Source organism: Macrotis lagotis, chromosome 5 (assembly GCF_037893015.1).
Source record: "Macrotis lagotis isolate mMagLag1 chromosome 5, bilby.v1.9.chrom.fasta, whole genome shotgun sequence".
NCBI classification, from domain to species: Eukaryota; Metazoa; Chordata; class Mammalia; order Peramelemorphia; family Peramelidae; genus Macrotis; species Macrotis lagotis.
This window is the reverse complement of record NC_133662.1, coordinates 232,411,036-232,419,655: the sequence shown is the minus strand read 5'-3', so window position 1 is coordinate 232,419,655 and position 8,620 is coordinate 232,411,036.

The window sequence follows — 8,620 nt, the reverse complement described above, 5'->3', positions numbered from 1 at the left end:
GTATTCATATTCCACAATTTGGTCCTTTTCCCCAATTCTTTATCCACTTCATAGTTTCTTGTTGCCACAAAAAGTGCTGAACATACTTTTTTTTTTTTTTGCATGTGGCACCTTTCCTTTTTTGACCTTATTGAACTATAGGTCTAGTAATGACATCTGGGCCAAAATGTAGTTAGTTGAGGGATGTTTTTATTGTTTTTTGGGGGGTTTTGCAAGGTAATGGGGTTAAGTGGCTTGCCCAAGGCCACACTAGGTAATTATTTAAGTGTCTGAGGCCAGATTTAAATTCAGGTACCAGTGATGGTGGGGGGGGTTTCTTTTTGGTGGGGGCAATGGTTGACTTGCCAATATCATACAGCTACCTATGTCTCAAGTGTTTGATACTAGATTTGAACTCAGGTCCTCCCAACTCCAGGGCTGGTTCTACCCACTGTGTAATCTATCTGTCTCTCAGTGATGGTGATGAATTGCAGGTGAATTGGAATTAAATGAGGCAGGATTGTGCAGTCTTCAGCCTCACTCAAATCATCGAAGACCAGTGGCTGGACAAAAGCCCTTGTGATAGACTGGGATGCATTGGAGATAACCTTGGTGTCTTCAATGCCTGACTAGACCTTAAGCTCTCAGTGCCTGTCTCAGTCACCTTACTGGCTGTTGGAACAAATTGTTCTCATCCACCCACTCAGCTCCTTAACTCACAGACAGGTTTGAAGACTTGGTTACCCTAAACCTAGTTTAACTTGACTGCTGAGATGGTTTTACTAGGGTGTGGCTGTTGCATATGCTACAGCTTCTTGGAGTCACAAGTTGTGAGTTGTCCCAGGATCATCTTGGCAAGCCCTCCTCGAATACCCTAGATACCCCTTAGGAGGACTGATTCACAACTCTGCCAGGAGGAACCCTGGAGGCCCTTACCTTCCCCAACTCTTCCAATATTTAGCAATTTACTTGTAGAGGTTTTAATTTGCATAATTAATGCAATCTAATGACCCTTTAAAATGATTCTGTGTATCTTTTGAAAATGAGCTTTTTGTCTTAATTCCTTTTATAGTTTGTATATCAGATCTTTTTCAAGAGCATTTCTTGTGAAGATTTTTTACTGTGGCTTCTCTTAAAGTTTGTATGATTTTTATATGTTGCAAATGTTTTTATATTTGACATAATTGAAATTGTTCATTTATATTTTGTCACTTTTAGTCTTTAAAATTTCTTAGTGATAGTTGTAAAGGGTATTCTGTCCATTTCCTGTGACTTGTTTTAATTTTATTTAAGGCAGTGGGGTTAAGTGTCTAGCCCAAGGTCACACAGCTAGGCTATTATTAAGTGTCTAAGTCTGGATTTGAACTCAGGTCCTCCTGTAGGTCAGGTATTCTTTTGGAGCTTAGTGTGCTATATAATGTAAAATCTAATTTCTGCCCAATTGCTTTCCATTAGAGAGCTTTCTGAGAGCTTTTTTTCCCCCCTTAATATGCTAGATGTTTGGCTGTAAAGCAATATCTTAGGAAAATCATTGATAGCAATATATTAGATTCATTGTACCCAGGAGAAATTTTAAGTAGAAGGGCCAGTTAAGTTGACAATAGAGGTAAGTCAGTGACATAGGTTAAAATATGGAGTAGACAAGGGCAGCAAGTGAGTAAAAGCAAAATTGATCATTGATCTCTTGGGACCTTTGTTACCCAAACCTCAAGTTCCCTTTTAGGTTTTTTACTGACTTCCTCTACATGTGTTAGTTGGCAGTAAAGTCCTTTTTTGAAATTTCCCTGAGCTAAAGTGACAAAAAATGAGATGCAATTGGAGATCAGCTCTGCTTTGTTTAGGAGCGTTTATAGCAGATCTAATGGAGCAGTGGCACTCTGAACAGTTATACTTACCCTCCTGGTAACTGTTCCAGCCTGCCTTGTAACTATTTACCTTAAAGCTTTTCAGGCTGATGGGTTCTAGTGAAAGAAGACAATATGGTGGAAGATTATATAGTGCAAAGTAATGCTTAAAATGATAGAGGCATTTAGAGGACCAGGGTGCTTGGTGAAGGAGAATTGGGGGAGAGGGGATAGGGTTCCTGATGTGATAGGGCCACTGGTGGTACCAGGCCCAGAATTGCAGAGTAACAAATCAACAAGTCAACACCTCTACAATTAGTTTCAGAGTTGCTCAGAATACAGTGTACAAATACCAACTTCCTATTTATGTGACTACCAAGTCAACTTTCTCCAATCAGGTTGCCAAATCATTGATATTTTAGTCTTAGTCTCTTCCTTTCAAACTTCTGCCTCAAATGAGGATGCTGGAGTAATCATTCCTCCATGCTCGTAAGTCCCAATAATTCTCTCTTAAGCCTTCTCTTGCACAAATGAACTCCCTTGATAGAATGTTCTTCCTCTCTGCCTCTTAGAAATCCCAAGCTATACAAGACCTAGGTCCTAGGATGCTTTTTGCACAAAGCCTATCCAAATGCTTCTGGTGTCTAGATCTTGTTGCCGCTTCTCTCTTTGTTATTGTATGTTTGGTGTGCAGTATAGTTTATTTTTATTTTATCTTTTTATTTCCAGGGTAAATACACACATTGGTTCTCAAGGGAAAAGACTTGCTCCCTTGTCTGATGCAAGGGATTCTACCTCCCCAAGCCTCCTACAGAATTTTCCCCATAGCATGCTGTCCTGGAACAAGGTCACAGTCTGCTTATGTTTTCTAAGATTGTACTACTTAGAGCATGACAGGAAGTTACAGGAACTACTCAGAACCAATGAACTTTAAGGATTTCATGACTGCTCTTAAGTGAAGGATTATTTGAAAAATTATATTTTGATTGTAAACTTGGATTTGGGGAGATAATTTCTATCTAAGGTTTTTTCTAGCTCTAAAAGAAATTAAACAGTAGTTTGTGGGAAAGGACTCATTACTGGTGACAAGCTCAAACAAAAATATCACTTTAGATTATCAAAGCTGATTCTAGGATGTGTACAGGTAATAGATAGATATAAGGAAATCAGTCCAAGGGTTAGAGAAGAGCCCTAAGAGAAGTCATTTAATGACTAGCATCAAGAATCAGTCCCAAGTACATCTAGCACCTAATTGTGGCTTCACTGCTCCTTTTATTTATCCAGTGTGTTTGATGTGCAAGATGAGATGAGAAGATGGTTTAGTTACATAAATTTCAAGTCTGGGAAGACTAAGAATCCAACTTTGAGAAAAGGCAAAATCTTGAGAACACAGGGAAAGTGGTAGAGTACACAGATGGACAAGGAGAATATAAAAATGTTCTTTGGTAACGAGAAGTCTGATGTGTCTGTTAGCTATCTTCTGGAAATGAATTGTGACCCGAAGGCATCACTTTGCAACAGGGAATACAAGATTTAAAATGGAGAAAAAGCTTGGATTCTGGAAAGCTCCTGGAGAGAATGTACATTTCATTCAGTAAAAATTAAATAATTAAGCATGTATGAAATGCTTTCTATTCAAGAAAGCAAATTCAACAGAGGTATCCTACAAAGCATATATTTTTAAAAATATTTTTTTTACCATCACTAGAATTTTCCCTGCCTGTTCCCCAAGACCAATCTCATAAAACAATTATAAAGAAATCAGCAAAACTGATAATACGATTCACACCTGTAGACCTCCCACCTCTTACAAGAGGCAGTTGGTGGTGTCCTCTTTGTTTTCACTAGGGCCATGCTTGTTCTTTGTAATTTATAGCATTCTTTTTTTTTTTTTAGACTTTTGCAAGGCAATGGGGTTAAGTGACTTACCCAAGGCCACACAGCTAGGTAATTAGTAAGTGTCTGAGGCCAGATTTGAACTTGGGTACTCCTGACTCCAGGGCTGGTGCTCTATTCACTGCGCCACCTACCCGCCCCATTATAGCATTCATTTTTGATTGTTTTATGATGGTTTTTTCCATTTACATTGTTGTCATGTGTATTATTTTCTTGGCTTGAATTTTCTGTATCAAATTGTGTAACTCCATGCTTTCTTGGTATGCATGACATTTATCATTTTTTATGGCACAATAATATTCCATTACATTCGTGTTTCATAGTTTGTTTAGCCATTCTGTAATCGAGGATGATCCATTTTGTTTCCAGTTCTTTGCTAGGACAGAAGGAATTGCTCTAAAATATTTTGCTGATATCTTTGAGCTTTGACTCAGGTAGTGGAATCCCCTGGGTTAAAAAAAAAAACAAATCAAAACAAGTAAAAACAAAAATATGCATTAAGTCCTTAGTATGTGCGAAGTATGTATTAAAATCTTGTATACAAATAGCAAAATCATCAATCCCATAAGAGGGATTTGGGCTGCAGAGTGTATGGAAAAGGCTAGGAATTCTAAGGTTTCAGTGGAAGGAAAGATGGCCTCAGGGTCCTTAGGTACATAAATAGTGTCGGTGACAATACTTTGGTCATCCTATTACCAGGAGGAAGAGAGTTACCGACTCCCCTGTCATCCAAACCATAAAGTCGGATGGCCTATCTTGGGGTGCAAATGTAAAACCTTCACATATAGGTTGAGTATCAGATCACACCAAGACACCCACCAATGAGCTCATCCATTGCTAGGTGTTTTTAAGTGTTGGGCACATACTCTAAAACTGCCCTTTTGCTTCTCTTCACTGGCATGTAAATTTTCTGTGGGAAGGAGGGAGGTGCTGATTCCTGTTGGGTTTGTTCATCATGGGTCCTTCAGGGCTGAGAAGAATGGGGAGATGTCTCTGTTGCCCCTGGTGGTCTCCAGTATACCTAATGTGCCTATGGCTTCCAAAAAGCCTCAGTAAGAGAAATGGGCTTATAAAAGCCCACTTCATTGGGAGGGAACTCAGAGTCCATCTAATTCAGCCCAAAAAGCACTTCTGAGTCACTATTATCTATTCTAGAGGGAATAATTATCCAGACATTTTTGAGCAACAAACTCAGTTTTTGTAAAACCTTCCTGGCCAATAGGAAAAGTAGAAATATACATAACACTTAAAAAAGCTCTGGTTATACATTGCCTTTAGGAAACATGAGTTATACATAACTTGTTCAAGAAATCCTCATATTAAGTATATTTCTACTATATTAAATCTCCATCTGTCCAAGATAAGTGTTCAGTTATCAGACCTTTTAGATAAAGATTATCCACATGGTCAAACAATGACTAGTCTTAGAGAAAGAAATCAGTCACTCATGTGACTAAAGGACAATCATTCAGAGGATTTGGGAGCAAGGCGTTCATTGAGCTTTCCTTTATCTTATAGAAAGGGAGAATTTTTTCTTCATCTCTCATTTTCCATAGGATCTTAAATTTAGAAGGGACTTTAGGAACCATCAGTTTCCTCAACTGTAAAATGGAGAGAATGGGGTCTATCTCCCAGAATTAATATGAAGATCAATTAAAATAACATTTATGAAATGCTTAGCACAGTGCTCTAGAAATGCCAGTTATATTGATGAGGATGATGTCCAAACCTTTTGTTTTATAGATGAGGAAACTGAGGCTAGCAAAAGTAACAAGATTTGACCAAGATCACATAGGTAGTAAGAGATTTGAACCCAGTTCCTCTTCCTTCAAAACTAATGTTCATTTCTCTGTAGTACCATGCTGCCACAATAGTATTTGTTAGTTCTCTGAGACTGGAGCCTGTCTTGTTCATTTTTGTAACTCCCATAATGCTTAGCACAGTATTACAAACATAGTAGGTGCTTTGTAAGGGTTAGTTGGATAGAACTTGATAAATGCAAACATATACAGACACACACACATATGTATTTGGAGGGGAAATTCATGTTAAATTTTTTTTCTGATTGTTGAGGGCCTCAAGACCTTAAACCTTACTCTTTCCCCTAATTTTTTCCCCCATTTTTGATTTGTTTTCCTATGCACTGGATTTATAGAGGAAGTCTGGCAGTTGAGAGAACATGGATTAGGAGTCAGGAGTAGCTATCAATTTAGTGGTCTATAGGAAAAGTAAGGAAAAATGTTTCATTTGCTTTCATCCCCCTTTTGGGAGGGACTCTTTCCAGAGCTTTTTTTTTTTTTTTTAGGTTTTTGCAAGGCAATGGGGTTAAGTGGCTTGCCCAAGGCCACACAGCTAGGTAATTATTATTAAGTGTCTGAGATCAGATTTGAACCCAGGTCCTCCTGACTCCAAGGCTGGTGCTCTATCCACTGAACCACCTAGCCGCCCCCAGAGCTTTCTCTTCTAATGACTTCTGGCAAGGGGTAGGAAGTATATTTCTCTAGAAATTAGGGCTACAGCCACATGGCAGTTGAAACAGTCACTTATCTAGGAAAGTTAGAGGTCTTGGCTGCCTTTGTGGCTCTTTTTCCTTCTCTGAACGCAGACCAGTGACTAGGGATTCTAAGGAGTGGATATTTCCAACTTGGATGGATGGTAAGCTCATTTGAGGAGAGTTAGATCATGAGTTAAGTATTGACTATCCAGTGAGAAGATGAACTATCTTCAGGCTCATTCTATAGCTGAAGGAACAAAGAGCCATAGCCTTGCTGTCTAGACATCTGGATCTTCTCAGCTGTTAGCATACTCAATAAGTCCAAATGAATCACTAATACTGGGGGTGGCAAGTCTGCATCTTGTTCTACTCTCCATCCTCCATATGTGGATTTAGTTGTTCAAGTCACATGGGTGACTCTTCCTTCTAAGGTTAGACATTGGTTCTGTGGATAATCCTCTTTATCTAAAAGGTCTGATACCTGAACTCTCCAACTTGATTTCTCTCACACATGATGCTCTCTATGAGGTAACCCTTCAAGGTTGGTGCTTCCTACTCTGACTGGAAGGCTAGAGTTTAGGATGATGCCTTCTAAGGGAAGTGAAATCTTCCCCCATCTCCTTTCTTCAGGCTCAGGAACATTACTTCTTTCTCTGACCGTGCATCAGTGTGCTTTTGGAGGAATACTATCATAACCTTTGCTGCTGTTACAATTTAGGAAAATCTATTGATTATTCTCTTGTCAGGTCAAGCACAAGCACAAGCACATGCCAATCCTTGGCGTGCTCTTGTACTCCAAAGCAGGCATTTCTACATCCTTTAAAATGAGACTGTTTAAAAGAAGAGGAGGAAGAAGAAGGAAGAGGAAGAAGAGGAAAAGGAAGAGGAAGGAGAAGAGGAAGAAGAAGAGGAGGGGGAGGAGGAGGAGGGGAGGAGGAGGAGGAAGAAGAAATTATTTAAGCACAAGCTTCTTTCCCCTCAGGACCAGACTTTCTCTGTTGCATGCTGATCTATTTGGTTTCTGAATAGAGAAAATCAAAACAGGGTTAAGAATGGCTATTTCTTTCCACAGGCCAATGTAAAAGGAAGACTCCTATAAAAAGAATCTTTCTTCCTGAGTCCCATAGAGCCAATCATCTTTGGAGGTAACCCCAGCCCCTAGGAAGCAACCGAGAGAATGTCAATGGGTGTGCTGATAATCTTCACAGGATATGTAACACTAAAATATTTATAATCACTTTTTTTTTGTAGTAGCAAAGAACTGGAAGCAAAAGAGATACTGATAGAGGTATTCATTGCTAAACAAATTGTGCAGTATGAAGGTAGTGCTGTAAGCACAAATATGAAAGAAAAAATAAAACCATAAATGAAATTATAAAATGTGATGAATACAGAGAAATATGTTATACTTACATGAACTGATGCAAAGTGAAGTAAAAAGAACCAGGAATATAGGAAGAACTCTAGGAAGAGGGAAAGGAATCCACATAAAGAAAAGAAAATAATGCATCTCTAAAGTGGCAATATACTTCTGAAATTTAGCCAAGAGGGAATAATTGGATAAAAAGGAAGTTTTTTTCTGGAAGGAGGAAGGGTGAGTCCAGTACTAGGTCATGCTACATCCTCCCAAGTCTGTTGTGGAAATACTTAGATTCTTCCATATAACAAGAAGGCTCCGCAGTGGGAAAGAAGGCCCAGTATAGAATACTCTACTCAGTAGAAAAAGTCAGAGGCTGATTCTTGAGGCTTTTGAACAGCAGACCAACAACATAACCAATGTTAGTACAAAAAGTTGCACTCACCCGTATTTTATCCTTGTAAAATATCTCTCATCTGTCACACCCACATAATCTTTCTTTTGTTGTCAGTTGAACTGAGAATTCTCCTTTAGTTTCAAACTTGAACCTGAGCTACCAGATCATCCTGGTCAACCCTACTGACCTACTTACTATACAACCCTATTAAATTTCACCTTTAACTTAATGTTCTAATCTGCTGAGATTTTGTTGGATCTCGATTGTGTATGCTGGAGATTGCCAGTTCCAATCTCCACCAGAGTTGCCTCCTTAATCTATGGTTATGGGGACCCAGTTGGAAGCAGGACTGGCCATCTATGGTAAGGGAGGAAAGGAGGGAGCAGCTATTCCAAAAATTATTGAACTGAGAGTTGTGAGCTATCTACTGAGACCTTAGGAGAGGTGATGGTAAAAGTGGTGCCTTATTGCTTCCTCTGAGGTGATCTGCCTTTCTGATGGGTGACATTTGTATAGTGACTGATATTGGTTGTGGTGAGATGCAATATCCCTTCTGACAAGGGTAGGCAATCTATGGGTCAGTGGCATGGCACTTCACCCAAAGTCCTTCACTAGCAGGCCTTTGAATTCTAAAGTGTGTCTTTCTTCCACTG